We start from the raw sequence: 21,355 nt of genomic DNA, 5'->3' as shown, positions 1-21,355 counted from the left end.
AGTTTCAGTTATATGTGTTGGATATTCAAAGCGCTGTTTGTTTATTAAACAAAAAAAGGGGAGGGCAAAGATAGCCACTCCCATGTCGAATGGCTAATCTATGAAAACAAGTTGTATGACATGAATTATATTTACTAATTATTTTTCTAGGAAAGAGGGGCATTGATAACAGATGCCAGAAATTATCTTTGGCTAATATTTGGACAATGTTTGTTCAACTAATGAGTGTGAGAAGAAAAAGGACAAAGATAGGAATAAAAATAGGTGATGTGAAAAATACAAATAAAATATCAATTTTCTCAGATTTACTACATTATATGAAACATATAGACATTATTTATAACCAGCTATACATCTCTGAGTCACAATTTAATCCTGAAGCACATGCATCCAGGATACAAATCCATTTACTTTCATGCTTGCGTAAGGTTTCCTCTTTGTTTCCTCCCCTTGGATGGGCGGAAATTTTCTCCAGGCCAAAGATTTTAAGAGATGAGGTTTCAAAGTCAGAATGCTCATTAATGATGTGAACAGACAGGGGCGATCTTAGATCCTTATTTCCGATGGCTCTAATATGTTCAAATATTCTCACTTTAAGTTTGCGTATGGTGCTTCCAATATAAAGCTTTTGACAAACACATTCAATACCATAGATCACAAAGGTAGAGTTGCAATTAATCCATTGATTTATTTGTTTTGTCCTGCCATTTGGTAAGTGAATTTCCTTCTTCCCTTGGTCCATCTGCATAACTTGCAGTGCCCACATTTGTGTGTACCCCTGATATTGGTTTGAAAAAATGTTTTTTAACAGTTGGAATCGGGCTTAGGAAGCTTGGACTGATCAGGTTCCTAATTGTTGGCGCCCTTTGAAAGCAAATGTTAGGCGAGTTATTAAGATGCTTTTGCAAACTTGGGTCAGTGAGTAGAATTTTCCAATTGTCTGACAAAATGCGTTTCATTTGTTTTGCTTCAGTACTGTAGGTTGTGATGAACTGAATCTTATGATTCAGGTGCAGGCAGTGGGAGAGGTGAGTCTGTGGATGGCTATGTTCTTTAAGAGGTGCAGGCAATGGGAGGGGATTGTCTGTAACTGGCCGCAGGCAATGGGAGGGGTGTGTCTGTGGGTGGTCATGTTCTTTAAGAGGTGCAGGCAATGGGAGGGGTGTGTCTGTAGCTGGCCATGTTCTTTAAGAGGTGCAGGCAATGGGAGGGGTGTGTCTGTGGCTGGCCATGTTCTTTAAGAGGTGCAGGCAATGGGAGGGGTGTGTCTGTGGCTGGTCATGTTGTTTAAGAGGTGCAGGCAATGGGAGGGGTGTGTCTGTGGCTGGCCATGTTCTTTAAGAGGTGCAGGCAATGGGAGGGGTGTGTCTGTGGGTGGTCATGTTCTTTAAGAGGTGCAGGCAATGGGAGGGGTGTGTCCGTGGCTGGCCATGTTCTTAAAGAGGTGCAGGCAATGGGAGGGGTGTGTCTGTAGTTGGCCATGTTTTTAAAGAGGTGCAGGCAATGGGAGGGGTGTGTCTGTGGCTGGCCATGTTCTCCAAGAGGTGCAGGCAATGGGGGGGGGTGTGTCTGTGGCTGGTCATGATCTCTAAGAGGTGCAGGCAAGGGGAGGGGTGTGTCTGTGACTGGCCATGTTCTTTAAGAGGTGCAAGCAATGGACGGGGTGTGTCTGTGGCTGGCCATGTTCTCTAAGAGGTGCAGGGAATGGAAGGGGTGTGTCTGTAGCTGGCCATGTTCTCTAAGAGGTGCAGGCAATGGGAGGGGTGTGTCTGTGGCTGCCCATGTTCTTTAAGAGGTGCAGGCAATGGGAGGGGTGTGTCTGTGGCTGGCCATGTTCTTAAAGAGGTGCAGGCAATGGGAGGGGTGTGTCTGTGGCTTGCCATGTTCTTTAAGAGGTGCAGGCAATGGGAGGGGTGTGTCTGTGGCTGGCCATGTTCTTTAAGAGGTGCAGGCAGTGGGAGGGGTGTGTCTGTGGCTGGCCATGTTCTTCAAGAGGTGCAGGCAATGGGAGGGGTGCGTCTGTAGCTGGCCATGTTCTTTAAGAGGTGTAGGCAATGGAAGGGGTGTGTCTGTAACTGGCCGCAGGCAATTGGAGGGCTGTGTCTGTGGGTGGACATGTTCTTTAAGAGGTCCAGTCAATGGGAGGGGTGTGTCTGTAGTTGGCCATGTTCTTAAAGAGGTGCTGGCAATGGGAGGGTTGTGTCTGTGGCTGGCCATGTTCTCTAAGAGGTGCAGGCAATGGGAGGGGTGTGTCTGTGGCTGGCCATGTTCTCTAAGAGGTGCAAGCAATGGGAGGGGTGTGTCTGTGGCTGGCCATGCTCTTTAAGAGGTGCAGGCAATGGGAGGGGGTGTGTCTGTTGCTGGCCATGCTCTTTAAGAGGTGCAGTTAATGGGAGGGGTGTGTCTGTGGCTGGCCATGCTCTTTAAGAGGTGCAGGTAATCGAAGGGGTGTGTCTGTGGCTGGCCATGTTCTTTAAGAGGTGCAGGCAATGGGACGGGTGTGTCTGTAGCTGGCCATGTTCTTTAAGAGGTGTAGGCAATGGTAGAGATGCGTCTGTAGCTGGCCATGTTCTTTAAGAGGTGTAGGCAATGGGAGGGGTGTGTCTGTAACTGGCCGCAGGCAATGGGAGGGGTGTGTGTAGCTGGCCATGTTCTTTAAGATGTGCATGCAATGGGAGGCGTGTGTCTGTGGCTGACCATGTTCTTTAAGAGGTGCAGGCAGTGTGAGGGGTGTGTCTGTAGCTAGCCATGTTCTTTAAGAGGTGCGAGCAGGGATGGTGAATGGGAGGCTGCATAAAGGTGCATGCTGAGTGGGACAATGACACACTAATAGATGTCATTTAAATGCATTGTTTCGACTGTATTTTCTTCAGATTTCCTAGAACTGTTGTAAAACACAATGTTGCAGGGTGGAGTGGACCCAGGTGTGGGGTTTGAATCAGGGAGGCGGTGACGGTGACAGTGAGTAGGGGAAGAGTTGGCAGACAAGGGGCTGGGCAGATGGAACATAGTTCCACTACTTTGTTTTGTACAGTTCGACCACTGCCCACAATGTAACACTTTAGTGGCTTACCTAAAAGAAAGGATTGCAAACCTGCACAGAATAATTTCACATATTTGAAATGCATACCAAAAATTTGAGGCACCCGGCAGGGACATTTTCTCGCAGAAATCAGGAGAATGAATGTTTCTGATGGTTTTGCATTCGGGTATGAATTCTTTTAGGAGGAAGAAATTAAATAATATCAACATTGTTTGTTAAAAACAAATTGTGTGTCTCCGTCCTAAATCTGGAGGGTTGACATGTTTGTATTTGGTGAAGATATGGTTTAGCTAAGTAACGTACATGGCAACCCTCCCGATTTCCCTTTCTCCTGCCTAATATAATTCTTAACCCCAATGCAAGTCTACGGGAAAACTCATTTCTCCCACTTTCCATGGCAACATCGTCCCTCCCACGCTCAGAATGTTGGCATGTATGAAGTAAGGATGGGGTCCATACACTATCAGTTCGTGGCCATACAGTCTTACCATCTGCATACTCCACCATTTCACAGCCCTGGTGGGTGAAATCATATTTGGAGGAAGACAGCCCATTGAAATCTATGGAAAGGCACGAGAATGGCCTGGGATTGACCACCATCGAGTATTTTGCGGGACTGTCCTGATGTACAGGGGCGTGGCCCATATCCTGTCCCATATCCTGTCCCTGTGCGGGATAGTTAAATGTCCCGACCTTGCATCTGTGCTCCTTATCAGCAGTCCAAAGCCTTCCTGGCTCAGAGTTCACATGTTCCGTGTGTTTGTTCTAAGCACAGCGCTTCCTCTGTGGCATCACTCTGTGCATACATGCCAACTCTCCTGATTTAGGTGAGAGACTCACGATTTTTCGATTGAAAATAGTGTGATTATTTACTGTGTCCTGCCTAAAATAATTATAACCCCAATGTAATGCTATGGGACAATTACACTCTCCCGATTTCTGTGGTGAAATCTCCCTCTCAGGGGCTCCAGAATGTTGGCATGTCTGGCTCTGTGTTAGCAGAACATTACAATAAGATCGACTGCAGATTGACCAGGAAGGGCTAACGCATTGCTCTCAACATTTTGTGGCCCCCGGATGGGTGAAAACACACAGTTTAGTTTTTCTGAAGGGTGAAAGCCCATTGCCTTATTTATATGGGTGGGAGGGAGCTGTGTGGGTGAGAGAGCTGCTTACAAAGCGGGTGACAACCGCCAAAAGCATGTGAGGTGAGAGGTCTGGTTAACGTCCTCAATGGGAGGAGAGCATAAGACTGCATAGTGTGTGAAATAATCACTCTAGCAATTGACCCCATATTGTGTTGCATTTACTGTCACTGAAGTGAGGTTTATTTATTTATTGTGCATTTGTAAAGTGCTTATACATCAAGTAAATGGTGTTTCAAAGCACCCACAGGGACACAGGGAGGGAACCTGGGAATAAAAAGCAAATATAACAATGAAAGATAGAGGCGGACCTACTAGGCCTTGTGAGCATTCAGAACGTGCAAGTGCAGAGAGAGAGAAGGGATGAGGGAGTGGGGCTTAAGTACTGGGTGTTCCAAAGAGGGAAGTGCTAGGGAGTAAGCAGCTATTAAGTGACTGGGTGAGAGTGGTCAGCTGCCAATAAATAAATAAGTGCAGGGCTGTGGTGGCATAGACCAGTGGGTGCCAAGGCAAGTGCTAGGAGCGGGCAGGGGCTGAAGGCGATTGGAGGCCAGGACCGAGGAGGACACGTAAGGGTCCTGGTCCCCAATCTCAGCAACTGTGGGGTTTAACAGAGGAGGGAGGGAGGAAGGGAAGGAGGAGGTGAAAACGAAGGTCTTGAGGATCTACCGGAACTTGAGGAGATCTGGCTCAAGACTAAGAGGAATGGGGAGCCTGTTCCATAGGAGGTGTACATATGTTTGGGGAGACCAGGTATAAAGGCGTTGTGGCTTAAGTGAGAAATAGTGTGTCAAATCCGTTGACAGCCGCAGACTATGGAACTCTAGGCTACCCCTGCCTAGTGTAGCAAAACAGATATTTAGAATTGTTCCTTGTACATGCGCAGGTATTTGCAAGATAACTGTTGTTGCATAACAAAACTGATCAACATGTATACACTGAAATGTCAATATATATTCAATGGTCAATACTAATTATGCCGACACATGTTCCAACCAAATCAGTCTTTTTCAAGGCTCAATATATGATCCGACATTCACATGTGTCCTGGCCAATTAGCCCAGATGGGTGTCTGATTTTGCCATTGTCTGGCCTGCCTCCTACTGCGCGGGCCAAACGATGGCAGGGTCGCTTACCAGGCAGACCAGTAATAACTAATGCTACCGGCAACATGCTTTTTCCATGGCAGAAACTGTGCAAATTTAAGACCCACCGTTCGCATTACGGCATTAACGCCAGTTTATCTGCAACCAACCAGATACCAAAATCAGACACCCATCTGGCCTAATTGGCCAGGACACATGTGAATGTCCGATCAAATATTGTGCCTTGAAAAAGACTGATGTGGTCGAAACACGTGTCGGCATAATTAGTATTGACCATGGAATAAATATTGACATTTCAGCATATACATGCTGATCAGTTTTGTTATGCAACAACAGTTATCTTGCAAATACCAGCGCATGTACATGTTCCATAGGAGGAGCCTGCCGAGGAAAGAGATCGGCCACCAGCTCGCTGTTTAGCAAAGCGCTTGACACACAGAGAGTTGGCGCCAGAGGAACATACAGATCTGGAGGGTGAGTATTTAGTGTTAGCCAGTTGTAGATAGCGTGGTCCCCTGTCCCAGACAGCCTTATGGATGATGCAGAGGGATTTGACTTTGATCCTTGCAGCAACCGGGAGCCAGTGGAGAGATTTAAGGATTGCAGTGATACAGTACCTAGGCTTGAGGCCAAGGGTAAGTCTTGCATCCCTGGAGCTGGAGGGGTCATAGAGAAGAAGAAGGTAGATTAAGGACAAGGCTTTTGCAGTAGTCTAGCCGAGAGAGACATTGAGCTTCTGGGGGAAGTGAGGAAGGGAAGAATTCCATTGAGGAGGTGGAGTTGAAAGTGGGCATCCTTGGCAAGGTCCTGCATGTGAGGGAGGAAGGAAAGAGAAGAGTCGAAGATGACTCCACGGTTTCTAGCTTCAGATGAAGGAGAAAGTGTAGAGCCCATAGAGGATGGCCAGAGCGAGGGGAAGAAAGAGGGAGCAGGAGACCCAATAGGAAGGATCTCAGTCTTGCTGGCATTGAAGCAGAGATCATTCGAAGTACACCAGAACTTGATGGAAGATAGGCAGTCAGGAATGATGGAGGAAGTAAGGAAAGGATCAGAGGGAAGTTTGAAGAAGAGTTGTGTGTCATCTGTATACCACTGGGAGTTGGGGGAGATGGTGGAAATGTGGTGTGCAAGCAAAGCAAGATAGGTGTTAAAGAGCCAGGGAGAAAGGTTGGAGCCCTGGGGGACAATGATGGTGGAGATAGAGGTGTGGGAGGAGAAAGAGCCCAGAATAACCTGGGGCAGACAGTCATTGAGGAAGGAGGTCAACCAGTTCAGTCCCCGCTTCAAGTTACCTAGGGTATCGTGAAGCCGTGTTATGAGGATAAAGTAGTTGACCGTATCAAATGCAGAGTAGAGGTCAAGTAGACTGAGAACAGCTAGAGAGTTGGAGTCAAGAGATGCAAGCAGTTTGTCATAGGTGTTCAGAAGAGCAGTTTCCATGCCTCTGTATGCTCAGAATCCAGATAGATGGTCATGTAGGTAACCGACAGGTTCTGTGTCGCCGGGTCAGTTATGGGAAGACCAGCTTTTCCAAGAGTTTCCCAAGGAAGGGGTTGATAAATATGGGGCGGTAGTTGGCTGGACAAGACAGGCTGCAGAATGTTTTTTTCACGAGGGGCTGCACAAGCGAGTGTTTGAGGGAGGAACAAGTGCTTGAGAGAGGAGGGGAAAGGTCCAGTAGCAAGAGAGTGGTTGCAGAAATCAACAAGTGCAAGGGGAAAGAGAGAAAATATTGTCCTTAATGGTCCTGGAGGTACAGGGGCAGACCTGTTTGGAGGAGACCTTCATGGAGCGGACAACTCTGGTGACCTCATCAGGTGCTATATAAGAGAAGGAGGAGAGAAAGGCAGAGTGGGGATGGGAAGCCATAGGAGGCAGGAGGTGGTGGAAGGGGAGGGGAAGAGGGACGCAAGGATGTCCTGAGTTTTTGCAGTGAAGTGTGTGGCCAGTGCATTGCAGAGGGCCTGGGAGGGACGAGATGAGGAGGAGACTGTGGAAGGGTTGGCCAGTTCCTTGCTGATTTTAAAGAGTTCATGCGTGTTGTTGGATGCACCAGAGATGCAACCCTGTATGTGGGCCCTTTTCTTGGAGCAAATGGAGAGTCAGTATTGCCTTTGGAGCAGGCGACAAGCCCGTTTGTCAGAGAGTGAGTCTGAGGTCTGCCAATTCTATTCCACAGCTCTGCACTTGAGTTTTAGGGCTGCAAGTTCAGAGTCGTACCAGGTGTTACACTTTGAGGCATGTTTTAATCGGATCCTGATGACTGGGGCAAGGAGGTCAATGGATTTAGTGATGGCAAGATTGAGGTTGCTGAGAGCAGAGTCAGAGGTAGAATCTGTAGTTGGGAGAGAGGGGGGTGAAGGTACATGCGAAGGCAGCAGATGACACTCGTTTCCTCAGACGGATGTTCATGAACGAGTTTGGCAGGGCTGGGGGAGATGCGGTCAGAGGGCCAAGAGGACCCAGGTGAGAGGAGGGAATGGTCTGACCAGGAGAGTGGGATGATCAGATGGAGCCAGAGCGAAAGATCAGTGTGGATGTGGGCACCAAGAGTGTCTCCAGACGAGTAGGTAGGACCAGAAGGGAGAATGGAGAGGGAGAGCGAGGTGCAGAGGTCACAGAAGAGATTGGAAGCCATGATTGAGGACTCAAAGTGGATGATGATGTCACCCAGGAGAAGGAGTTTACAGGTGGTTGTGAGGAGAGAGGAGGATACATCAGCCCATTCAGAGAGGAACAGACTGGCAGAACCCGGTGGCCTGAAAGTGGCAGTGGGTCAGAGAGGAGGTGGGAGAAATGACCGGCTTGCAAATCCGCTCTCTAAGGAAGAGTAAGCCTGGGTGGGTATGAGGGAAGAAGGGACCCACTCAGGGAAAATCACTGCCAGCACGGCTATGGCAAGGCTTGGAGGTGATTTTATAGCCATCAGGGAGAAGGGAGTCAAAAGCAGTGACTGAGCTGGCTTTGAACCCCATCTCAGTAAGAGCAAAGATAACAAGTTCAAAGTCTTCAAGAAGGAGGCACATGTCGGCAGACTAATGGCAGAACTAGCATTAAACGTGGCCAGATGTAAGAGGTCACCACCTTTGATGGTTTTCCAAAGAGGGGTACAGGGGTGTGCTTCACCAGTCGGAGGTGGGAGAGAGATAGTGGAAGAAGGAGTGGCAGGTGTGGGCAGGAAGTTGATGAGGGACATCATGTGCCGGTTAAAGAGGAGGAGGTTGGTTGAGGACCCTGAACCAAGATAGTGCCAGCATGATAGACATTAATGATGCACCTGGATGATGGTAAAACCGCCAAGAGTACTTCCCGTCTAGTGCTACCATTAATGGGTGAAGATGTGAGAGGAGAGAGAGTAGAACTGAAATGAGGAGTCCATAGATCTGGAGAGGGGACAGAGAAGAGGATATCAGTGTAGATCTGTCGGAAAGTTGTGCTGGTGCTGACATGGGTGTCTGCAATAGGTAGGCCAGGGTCAGTGGTCAAGATGTCTTTTTAAAGCTTTTTTCTAATAGACTTCGTGAGAGGGGGAGGGCAGGTGATAATATAGCGATTAGAAAAGATAGGGGAGATGGTAAGTGCCATAGGGCAGCAGAGGATAGGAAGAAGAAAGAAGAGGAGGGGCTGCACAGCACAGTATGAGGTTTATGTATGTATGCATGCTGCAACCATAATTTCCCTTTCAGGATAGGGACAGTTAATCTACAACCATATTGATTTTGCTCCACATGTGCATATGTTTGCATGATGTTACCATAATTTTCCATTCAGGATATGTACAGTACATTGTATGAAACTCTGGAGCAAAGGACAAACATAAAATGAACGGAGAAAAGCCAGTCCCAATTCATGTCTCCTGTTGGACTGAACATCTTAATAGATGCCAAGATGAAAAGGCATACCTCTGTAAGATGCAAGGTGCAAATAACGGTGCACTCGCCCAAGAAATCTTTTTTAAAGTGAATTTCAAAAGACGGCAACATTCCTAAGGCCTGTTAATTGAATTTAGAGACTGGCTTATCGATACTGAAGTTATGCTGAAAATTGTAGTTACTGTAATGGGTCCAGAATGGGAGGCAGACTTCTGCTGCATCAGGCTTTAACAAAAGCCATTTTACTAACTTAAAAAGTGTCATGTCGCAGCAAAGCCGACCACATGGGACACTTACCCGCTGCAAAACAGCTCGGGTCCGCTCATCAGCGGTTCTATGTCCCGCAGTGCATGCGGGAGGGGCCGGTTGCTGCAGCGGAGGTCGCGGTTTCCGCGGCGCAGGTTGCTGCCACACTAGAGGTTACCATGGTGACTACAGGACGCTAGGATGGTGCCTGTAGTCGCTCGCTCTCAACGTGGTCAGTCACGTGAGGCGTCACCATGGCATCGGCCGTAAAACCCGTCCGGAAACAGAGAACGCCACTTCTCAGCTGTTTGTTTCACAGCCTGCGCAGCGTTCTGCCTGGTCTTGCATTTACTTTGTTGCTACAGACTTCTGGACTGTTTTTCCTCGGACTCTCGTTTGGATTGCCCTTCTCTTTTGGTTCAAAGGATTTGGACTGCTTCCTCCGGTTATTACGACGCCTGGCTCTGTTTATTTGGACTGTTCTTGGATTACTCCCTTTGCCTTTGGCTGACCAATTTCAACGGTTTTCTGGAGCAGTTTTCCTGGACCCTTGCAATTGATTGCCCCTGGTATTGTGCTCTTCTGGGGGTTTGCTGTCTCGATTGCTTTTGGCATTTAGGCATCTTTGACAATCGCAGCACCATTAGAAACTCCCACAGGTGTTTTCTGGAATCCTGTTATCTAAGCAGCTTTTGGGCGACGAGTTACCTTTGGGCTTCCTGAATACTGGCACCTCTCCTTACCCATACAGTTCCTGCAGAAAACCTCTTAGGTAGGTGCAATAGTTGATTTCCTGGTTTTCTCAAAGTTGGTTCGACCATACATTGCTTAACCTTGCCATTTCCTCCTTTCTAGCCATCTGGGGGTCCTGCTGCTGCCGTTCCAGTTAACCTGTGGCCTCAATGACTGGCCAGTGAGTGATGTACTCTCTCCTTGGCTGGTACTTGGGGACGGAGGTATTCCATATCTTCGCTGCAACCACTGCTTTTGACAAAAAGAATGTATAAATGCCTCACTATCCCTACCCTAAAACACAATTGCCTACCTAACATAAACTAACAACAGATCTAGCTATCCCTGACACTAATACATAAACACAACAAGGAATACATGACATTTAACATAAACTCACAGCAACGTGTATCTTCAACAGAACCCTTCCCCAGGTTTTCACCAGGAATCTGATTGAAAATTAAAGGTATCGTCTTTTAGATTGTTCCACTGAAAGCAAGGATACATTTCCAATCAGTTCTTCTGATAAGGCAACAACACAGTACGTCCGGCAGGATGGTTTTTCCTTGCCTTAACAAAATCCGGTGAAGCAACTCAAACATAAATCAGGATTGTTCTCTTCACAGTTCCATCAACTTTGCAGCATCAATAGTTCACGGTTCTGTCTGGTCCACTCTCCTGCCAGACCTACTCTTAAAGTCCCTTGCCCTGGTCCACTCTCCTGCCAACCCTACTCTAAAGTCCCTTGCCCTGGTCCACTCTCCTGCCAGACCTACTCTTAAAGTCCCTTGCCCTGGTCCACTCTCCTGCCAACCCTACTCTAAAGTCCCTTGCCCTGGTCCACTCTCCTGCCAAGACTGAGCTCCTACCACTGCTAGCACTTTATTTTTAGCATCTCCTTGATGGTTTGTGTAACACGTTAAACATCAGCTGCCTCTTGACTTTGCCAATGCCAGTTCAACACAAATCCTCTTAGCAACCTTCCCTTACCACAGACAACAACGTCCCAGTATTGTTTTACAAGATTCCCAACACCCTCTTGGCTTGGGCAATGTGCGTGCACAGTTCTTTCCCCTCTTTCAGCTGATTCGGCGTTAAACGGTTTTCAACAGAACAAGATTAAAAGACTCAACTGTTCGATAATGGGAACGCTTACTTGCAATGAATTGTGTGTTCCCTATCTCTGCCCCCTGCAACGGTTCCTATTGTGGGTTAAGGGTCATTGACAGGTCTGGACACGCAAGCGCTCTCTGTGGGCTGTCCTAGGCAGGGTATGTGTCTGTCCCAGGGAATGAAAAAGGGTTTCCCCCTACCACTGTAGCGCCTTGAAACAGTTCCACTGTGCCATTTGGCGCACTGTCGAAGGCATTCATGTTCCCCGCTTGTTGCATGGTGGGGCGGGGCTGATACTGTTGCACTGCTTGTTGCAGGTGCTGCTTCTGAGGGGGCCGCGTATATATAGGGGCAGCTGCGTGTAAGGTTGATGGATCTCATATGGTATGGAGGACATCCTAGGGGTTGTCCTTGAGGTGTCCCTTATAGTGTGGGGCCCTAATTTTGCTGATGGTAGTTATACCCCATACCCCGACTAATCCGGGACTCTCTTGAAAAATGCCCCTACTTCCTGCATGTCCAACACTGTCCTGTTCCTCCTCCACATGGACCTAACCCCCAAACCCACCTCCTCTCGGTCCTCGAAACCCACCTCAACCTCGTTGCTGTCTTCCTTGTCACTGTGGTCCAGAGAATTGCAGGTTCCTGCCCCACTGTGCTTGCCCACCTTTGGCCCACACCTGAGCTATTCTGGCATTCGTAGTGGTAGGGGCGTACCCTCCGTCTTCTGTCTGGGTAAATTCTTGGCCCCAACACCACGGCAGCTACTTTGGCTAGCTTCGTTTTTATTAGTTTTGCTTTCTCTGCCTGTTGCCTCAGAGTCATTTCTTTCTCAGGCTGTATTATTCTTCTACAGTGGTGAACTATAATGCTTTAAATTTCTGGCCACACCTTTGCTTCTATCCCTGCTATTTTATCTAGGCCTTTCCTTGGGTAGGCCCTGTTTCACTATACAATAGAAAAAGGGCTATCAGAAGGCTCAAATTGAACAGTTTCCTCCATATCGGATTCATTTTCCCAACCACCCCCAATAAACCATTCCGTGGGGACCACTGAACCGAGAGCTATATTGATGAGGTGGAAAAGTGTAACCCCGCCAACTAAAGAGGACTGGGAAAGGGACATGACATGGACAAAAGATACAGAAGAACTATATTCGCCATGGTGCCCTCCCATTCCAAGCCTAGAAATATATGGGCAAGGTTCAAACAATACCTATCAGACAAAGCTGATGATGTGGATGTGGGCTCTGAGGGAAATGTTTGTGTATAATATACACCAATGTAATGATATGAAGTATGCATACATGTGTGCTGTACATATGTGCAATAATAAATAAGGTTTAAAAAAAAAAAGAAATAGAAAAAGGGGGTTGACTGGTCCCAGGTGTTTCCCGATTCCACCCTGCACATCTCTTGGACATGAAGGATAAATTGTACAGCTTCCTCGTCATCCCCAATCATACAATGCATGATTGACTGTACATCTGGAGTGTCTGGGAATGCTCGCCTCAGTGCATCCCATACCCTGGCCCTAATCTTATTGAATGAGGCTCCATCATAGGCGTCGTTACTCAATGTTGCTCCTGGGTACCCAGCCTTTACCCACACATCGGCAGCTTGGTCCCCAACTGCAGCCACCAATAAGCTTTTAAGGTCTCCTATTACCAAGGGCACCCCCGCTGTGTTCATTTCAAAAGCATGTATCAATTTCCCCACAGCAGCCGCGAGTGCCGGAAGGAGATTATTCTTATCCATCTGTGCCCATGGTATGTATTGCAGCCCGACTCCTTGTGTATTAGGGGCATCTGCATTCTCATCTTATTTTTTCTGCCCTTGGTTGCACTTCTCTATTTTCTTGCTAATGCTATCCTGCCAAACCTCTCCCTCAATCTTCTATCCCACAAACTTTACACCCTTGGGGTGTGTTGAGGTGCCTGTTCTGCATCTCCCTCCTCCTTGACGTCATCAAATTCACTCCAGTCTTGCTCATCTCTCCGCTGTGACCCTTCATTCTCGTAAATCAAGCTGTCTGTTTCTCCATCGGACTCTACGTGGACGGTTCTTATGGGTGCTTTGTCTATTCTAAATTAGAAGTCTCCTGACTTCCACTCATCCCTGTTGGCTGCACTGGTGTGTCTGTCTATGTTATGGCAAACGCTGCCCGTAGTCTGGCTAACTCTGTTTGGGTTGATGCCAGTACTACTTTCCAGATCTCTTGTGCTCACCCCTGTTTGTGTAGTTACCTCTGGGGGAGAAACATAAGGTGGAGGTGGGACTGTGGCCTGTGTCACTACAATCGTACCCGTAGAGATGCATGTTGGTTTTGTATACCCCTCCGCAGGAATGGTCGACAGAGGATATATTAATTTTATTCTCACCAAGTTCTTCCCGCCTTCTCCTGGGTCTGTATCTTTATTACTGTCATGTGTCATTCTTTCACCCTTGTCATCCTCTGTATCCTCAAACATTTTTCAGAGGTTCAATACTTCCCTTCTTTTCTGAAACTGTCTCCCCTTATACTTTGCTGTCAAGAAGGTGGACATGTCTTCTAACACGTTTCTGTCAAAGGAGCCCTTGTCCGGCCAGGATCGGGACATCCCTCCTCCTCTAGTCATGGTCACCCATTGGTTGTGATACTTCTTAATCTTCTCACAATACAGCGGCAGGGCCTTGCACATGTGCTCTATGGGCGTTTATCCCCCCATGGTCTCATGCCTCGTGTGTCTGGCAGTGGGGCTACGCCTATGCTACTGCGCCACAGTTATACAATAATTCGTCCTTAAAATGCACTTCAGTTTTGTTCACAATACAACTTAATGTCATCAAGAACAAAATCGAGTTCACTCCCCCTCCCACCCCTTCATTCCCAGTTAGGGCTTTTGATCACACACAAGTCCCACTCTCCTCACATGCCTACACCAAACCCACACGTGCCCCTCCTCCCTACACCATAAAATACACAAACAAAACAAACTAAAATAACAAATGAAAACAACAGCCACTACCTTTCTAGAGCTCTCTACTTATAAGGAGCTCCTATGTATGTCCTCTTCTTCCTTGTTGTTTAATAATAATTGTGGTGCAACCTTCTACCCTCACTCGGGCGGATCCCTCCTTTCTGTTGTATTTCCAATTTTCCCTTGTTGTTTAACAATAATTGTGGCACCACCTTCTGCCCTCTCTCGGGGAGGATCCCTCCTTTCTGTTGTATTTCCTCTTTTCCCTTGTTGTTTATTAATAATTGTGGTGCCACCTTCTACCTTCACTCGGGGAGGATACCTCCTTTCTGTTGTATTTCCTTTTTTCCCTTGTTGATGTTTAATAATAATTGTGGTGCCACCTTCTACCCTCAATCGGGGAGGATCCCTCCTTTCTGTTGTATTTCCTCTTTTCCCTTGTTGTTTAATAATAATTGTGGCGCCACTGTTAGGCGGAAACCTGTGCAGTTCCCTCTGGGACCAATGCAAAAGATTTAGGACTACAGGTGTTTGGCAGTAAACCCACTTGGTAGCAGTCTGTACCACACAGATTCACTTGGTAGCTGTGGCTGAGCAGTCAGACTTCCCTCAAGAAGAGTTAGGCAGTATGTGGAGTATACAATATAGGGCAATCTACACAGTAGAACAAGCAAACACGGAACAAGGCTTCGGTGTAAAGATATAAAGGCATTTATTTATAACAACACATCTATAGAAAACCCTCTGGCACTCTTACGGTAAAATAATTTCAATCACAAATTACTATACGAAGAAATAGATCAATCCCCCTAACAATATTTCGACAAGTCTAGGTTCACCAGCATCACTTATTTGCAGACAGCGGTGTATGCGTTAACCTAGATGGCACTCTAATATTTGTTTAGAAAGGGAGAGAAAGAGGCAGGGTATGAAATCAACTCGGTACCAATACTTTGCGGACAAATGCAAGGCAAGTAAGGCAGGTTACTGCAGATCACAAAGTACAGAGGCCAGGCCCACTCGGAGAGAGGCAAGGCAATATGTCCAAAAGTGTCTCAGTGGAAATGCGCTTCAAGTCTTTATCGCAAATTGTTATGGAAAGGTTGGACCAGTTCAGAACAGAAAAGTTAATGAAAGCTTGGAGGCGACCCCAGGGAAAGGCGAGGATTAAGACACCTCACTCGATCCGGCAGAACGGGAAGCCAGGCGGGTACGGTACCTTGTTTGTGGAGAGACAGCTCTGGCGGGGGCAGTTGTTCCTGGTGGTGGATGCACGTCGGGTCTTTGCCAAGAGTAGAGAGGATCTCGTCGTCGAAGAAAAGTGAAGTCCGGTGCACCACCAGGGAAGAGACCAGCCGCGGAGTGCTCCGTCACAAGGCACCACCTTTTGGTCGCGGTACAGGGGTAGTGGCTATCCAGTTGCCGCTGTGCTCTGCACGGGCAATTCGACCACTGCGTCCTGGGTGAAGAAAAAGCAAAGGTGACTCGTTGTTCCCACCAGTCAGGGGAAGAGACGGTTCAGCAGGGCTCCACCGGAGGTGTCGTCGTTGCAGGTCGGCTCAGCTTTACTCTCGTCGGATTCTTAGGTCCTGTGGCGACTTCTGAAGATCCAGTCCCAAAAGCCCTGCTTTTATGCAGAAAACCCCCATTCATTCAGCCTAGCTGTCACTCAAAACACACTAAGTGGTGAGCGGGGAGGCTCACCACTTGGGCCAATCACACCAGAGTGCGACCAGAGTTGGCAAGGCAACTCGGTCCAGGGTGCCAAAACCCCCTCCCACACCCCTGTGGTAACCCAGACAGAATGGCACCACTTTGGAGGGTCTCGGTACAGAAGCCCGCCAAAAGTGGAACAAAGGGCTCAACCTTTGGTTTAGGAGTCACAGAGACGAACACAGACGCCATTTTAAAAACCGAGTTCTGGCAGAAAATACCATCCGATAGACTTATTTAAGATAAGTAAACTGGTGGTACGTTAGAGATTAACAGGAAAAAGGTATCAATCTCCAACAATGGGAAGAATCCCATAGGGTTATACTCGGGGTCGAATATAACAAGTAGTTTCCACTGCCACCAGCCAAAACTCGACGAGGCGGGCCGGGACAGTGCCCCCTCGACTAACAGGCCCAGGAGTAATCGAATTACCCCCACTAGTACGTCCACAATACGATGGTTTGTACTAGTTCTGTTAGTAAATTTAGGTCTAGTAAAGCCAATGGTGACTGTACATGCCCGGGGAGACAGTAGTCAGTCCCCGGGTATGGAGTCTATGATGGAGGTCCGCTAGGATGCCCCCGTGTTACGGCACGTAGGGTGCGGTGTAACACACATAGAAAAACATATGAGACCCTGTGGAGTAAAAGACCCCATAGCCCATAGAACACATTGACATTTCAAGGAATTACACACATACATGTCCAAGAGTGGGAAAAAAAAGAGTCTCACTCTTGGCAGGATGGAAAAAAAACAAACTCCACAAATCCAGCAAAGCTGCTGGGGGACTCACTAGGTTAGGAAATTCAGCCTAAACAGAGAATTCTCCCTTACACTCGCCCCCCCTCCCCAGACTAAGGGACAGGAGGATTTAATCCACTCCTGGATGAATCTCATACCTCTAGTCGATGACATACATCCTAGAGAGACCATCAGCATTTTGGTGGTGATACCTTGACCTATGCTCTACGATCAACGCAAAGGTTTTCCTTTGTAAGCTATATGACCTACAAACCCTTTGAGGAACATCCGTTTTTTTAAAGTTATAGGGGATCTGGTTGACCAGTCCCTCAGAAGTTGTTAAAAGTTCTGAACCTGTGTTAGGCTTTTTCAAGGGGTCCTTATAAAGGATTCCCTTAGATCTAGAGGGGCCTCCAGAGGTCCTCACCACTTCTCGGTTGGGAGAAGGTTGGGTTTTAGGCCTAGTGGTTGGAGGGGGTGGAGCTAAGCAAGGTACATGCTGCTCCTTCCTCTGAGATCGTACCTTACCTATTTTAGGAGTTTCCCCCTTAAGTCTAGGAAGTGGGTTGGAGTCTTCTGTGGAAGGTCCAACAGTCTGAAGGTTTGTGGCCTTAGACTTGTCTTTTCTGGTTTTCCACCAGTACTGAGAATTACCAGTTCTCTAAGGCCTAGTTAGGGTTCCAGTAGGTCTATCCACCTCTTCCTCAGAAGCATGGGGAGTCACAGACTCTATAACTGGGGGAACAATGATGGAGCTTGGTTGGGGCTCCCACTTCCCTAACATGTTAGCCTGAAATTTGCCTGGGTCAGAGGTCAACTTACCAACACCAGGGCTTGTAGTGGGGTTCTCAGTAGAGGTTCCCACAGGCGTAGAGGGGTTCCTTAAGGTGGCCCCCCTAGCCAATTTGGTTTGGTTCTGTTCCTCCATACTCGGAGGCCTGGGGGTACTGGATACTACTCCTTGAGTTTTTAGATCATTCCCCAACAGGACTCTCCCAGGCACCTCAGTCTGAACAATGACAGGAATCAACACTGTCATGTCATTACACTGAATGAGGGCTGGTAGAATTGGAACCATTTGGACAGGGCCTCCAGACAGGACCTTTGGGTGCCTTAGCAACATCCTCAGGCCTGAAAAAGCTTTCGTCCACTACTGTTCTGCTGGCCCCAGAGTCTCGCCTGGCAGGAGTATCCTGGCCATTGACAAGTACACTGTCCACATAATAACATTTAGAGTTTTCTGGTATAGAGTCATACACACTCCTATTCTGATTACTAACCAGATCCATTGACTCTACTGATACACTTGCTTGAAGAACCCAAGGTTCTTCAGCAAAGACTTCAAAGTGAGCACTAGTCATTTGGACTTCCTACTCAGGAGTGAAGGCTAAGGAGACTGTGCTGATATCAGTAGGTTTACCCTTACATTTTGGATCTCCTTTGATATGGTCAGTTGCCCCACAGAGATAGCACGTTCCAAATGCTCTCTGGAATGGTGGCTTGCTCTGACCGCCTTCTGGTTTGTGGCCAGAAGGTACACTATTCTGCTGCGGTTTTCCTTGTGGCTTACCCTTCTGGTTTTGTTTGGGGCCCTCTTTGGAATTTGAGTTATTCAAATTCTCTATAGAGTCTTTTATAGGCTGTTTTCCCTCATCCTTTTTCTGAGTTGCCCCAGAATCCTTATGAGTAGCCCTGTTGGCAACCCACAAGTCAGCAGCCTTCGCCAGCTTCCGGGAATCTAATTCCTTCGAATCAGCCAAGTGCTGTCTGAGCTCAGGAGAACAGGCATCATAAATAGACTCCAACATAAAAAGATTTCTCATACCCTCATAAGTGTTCACTTTGTAACCCTTAATCCATCCCTCTAAGTTTTTCAACCCTTCACTCACCCAGGTAGCCCAAGGGGTACCATCATGCTTTTTGAGGGTTCTAAACCTCTTAAGATACTGGGAAGGGGTCTTCCCGAATCTAGCTATCAAAGCTAGTTTCACACTTTCGTAATCCGTTTTATCCGCCTCCCCCAACTCCATTACCACATCAGTCGCAACAGGGGGGAGCCTACAGAACAACCAGGGAAACAAATCATTCCCTGTGATGTCCTGAAGCCCATGATTGTACTCAAACAGTTTTAACCAATCTAACACATCCAATCTCGCTTCATACATACCCACTAATTCCTTCGGCATCCGGGGTCTTTTTAGACTGGAGCTCCTAGAGGAACCAGAGGAGAGAGAAGCATTTTCTATAGACAACGTTTTCATCTCTAACTCGTGATTAAGTTCTATTTCCCTGAGCCTCAACTCAGCTTGCTTCTGCTCAGCCTGGGCATTCATCCGTCTGAACTCGAGCTCTTGGTTTCTTTCAGATTCTGCCAAGAACCGTTTGTATTCTAATTCGAGCTTCATTTTTTCAAGTTCAAAATAAGCAGGGTTACATGGGGGACCTGGTATGGGCCCCGTAGGTACAGCTGGTAAGGCAGGTAGAGGAGCAGGGGAGACATTTCCGTTAGCCTCTCCTTCCTCTTCAGCCTCTTCATCACTATCATCAGAATTATGATTTAGATCAACACCATCACTGTTATCTACATTTGCTGGAGACATTGGTTCCTCTGAACCAGTACCCAGACTTTGGTTTTCCAGCAATCTCGCTATCAGTTCTAACTTCTTGCCTCTTACAGAAAGATTCTCTTGCCTACAGAGAGCTCGTAAACTCTCAGTATTTTCACCTGAAAAGGACTCTTGACTGTAAGCTTCCATAGTAGACATATTTTTGAAAGTTGCTTTTTAGTGCTAAGCTTTGTGGTTAGTTATCCTAAAGTGTCAAAAAGCACTCTAAACTGTATACTCGATACAAATCCCACCGCTGTACACCAGTGTTAGGCGGAAACCTGTGCAGTTCCCTCTGGGACCACTGCAAAAGATTTAGGACTACACGTGTTTGGCAGTAAACCCACTTGGTAGCAGTCTGTACCACACAGATTCACTTGGTAGCTGTGGCTGAGCAGTCAGACTTCCCTCAAGAAGAGTTAGGCAGTATGTGGAGTATACAATATAGGGCAATCTACACAGTAGAACAAGCATACACGGAACAAGGCTTCGGTGTAAAGATATAAAGGCATTTATTTATAACAACACATCTATAGAAAAAACTCTGGCACTCTTACGGTAAAATAACTTCAATCACAAATTACTATACAAAGAAATAGATCAATCCCCCTAACAATATTTCGACAAGTCTAGGTTCCCAGCATCACTTATTTGCAGACAGAGGTGTATGCGTTAACCTAGATGGCACTCTAGTATTCGTTAGGATGGGAGAGAAAAATAAGGCAGGTTATGAAATCAACTCGGTACCAATATTTTACGGACAAATGCAAGGCAAGTAAAGCAGGTTACTGCAGATCACAAAGTTCAGAGGCCAGGCCCACTCGGAGAGAGGCAAGGCGATATGTCCAAAAGTGTCTCAGTGGAAATGCGCTTCGAGTCTTTATCGCAAATTGTTATGGAAAGGTTGGACCAGTTCAGAACAGAAAAGTTAAAGAAAGCTTGGAGGCGACCCCAGGGAAAGGCGAGGATTAAGACACCTTACTCGATCCGGCAGAACGGGAAGCCAGGCGGGTACGGTACCTTGTTTGTGGAGAGACAGCTCCGGCGGGGGCAGTTTTTCCTGGTGGTGGATGCACGTCGGATCTTTGTCAAGAGTAGAGAGGATCTCGTCGTCGAAGAAAATTGAATTCCGGTGCACCACCAGGGAAGAGACCAGCCGCGGAGTGCTCCGTCACAAGGCACCACCTTTTGGTCGTGGCACAGGGGTAGTGGCTATCTGGTTGCCGCTGTGCTCTGCACGGGCAAATCGCCCACTGCGTCCTGGGTGAAGAAAAAGCAAAGGTGACTGGTTGTTCCCACCAGTCAGAGGAAGCGACTCTCCGGCAGGGAGATCTCCTCTGTCGTCAGGAAGTGGTGAGTCGGTTCAGCAGGGCTCCACCGGAGGTGTCGTCGTTGCAGGTCGGCTCAGCTTTACCCTCGTCGGATTCTTAGGTCCTGTGGCGACTTCTGAAGATCCAGTCCCAAAAGCCCTGATTTTATGCAGAAAACCCCCATTCATTCAGCCTAGCTGTCACTCAAAACACGCTAAGTGGTGAGCGGGGAGGCTCACCACTTGGGCCAATCACACCAGAGTGCGACCGGAGTTGGCAAGGCAACTCGGTCCAGGGTGCTTAAACCCCCTCCCACACCCCTGTGGTAACCCAGACAGAATGGCACCACTCTGGAGGGTCTCGGTACAGAAGCCCGCCAAAAGTGGAACAAAGGGCTCAACCTTTGGTTTAGGAGTCACAGAGACGAACACAGACGCCATTTTAAAAACCGAGTTCTGGCAGAAAATACCCTCCGATAGACTTATTTAAGATAAGTAAACCGGTGGTACGTTAGAGATTAACGGGAAAAAGGTATCAATCTCCAACAATGGGAAGAATCCCATAGGGTTATACTCAGGGCCGAATATAACAAGTAGTTTCCACTGCCACCAGCCAAAACTCGACGAGGGAGCCGGGACAGTGCCCCCTCGACTAACAGGCCCAGGAGTAATCGAATTACCCCCACTAGTACGTCCTCAATACGATGGTTTGTACGAGTTCTGTTAGTAAATTTAGGTCTAGTAAAGCCAATGTTGACTTTACATGCCCA

The 21,355-nt window shown here is 47.6% G+C and overlaps 1 long non-coding RNA gene across 2 annotated transcripts in view; it reads right to left on the bottom strand.

Annotated features, from left to right (window-relative positions):
• Window positions 1-21,355, bottom strand: part of LOC138498522 (uncharacterized) — a 129,917-nt gene that overhangs the window by 3,886 nt on the left and 104,676 nt on the right. The gene's annotated exons all lie outside the window — the stretch shown is intronic.

The sequence above is a fragment of the Ambystoma mexicanum genome, chromosome 5q (genome assembly GCF_040938575.1).
Source record: "Ambystoma mexicanum isolate Mex_15411 chromosome 5q, UKY_AmexF1_1, whole genome shotgun sequence".
Lineage (NCBI taxonomy): Eukaryota > Metazoa > Chordata > Amphibia > Caudata > Ambystomatidae > Ambystoma > Ambystoma mexicanum.
The sequence above is the reverse complement of the archived record's forward strand: the minus strand, read 5'-3'. Positions and strand labels throughout refer to the sequence as shown.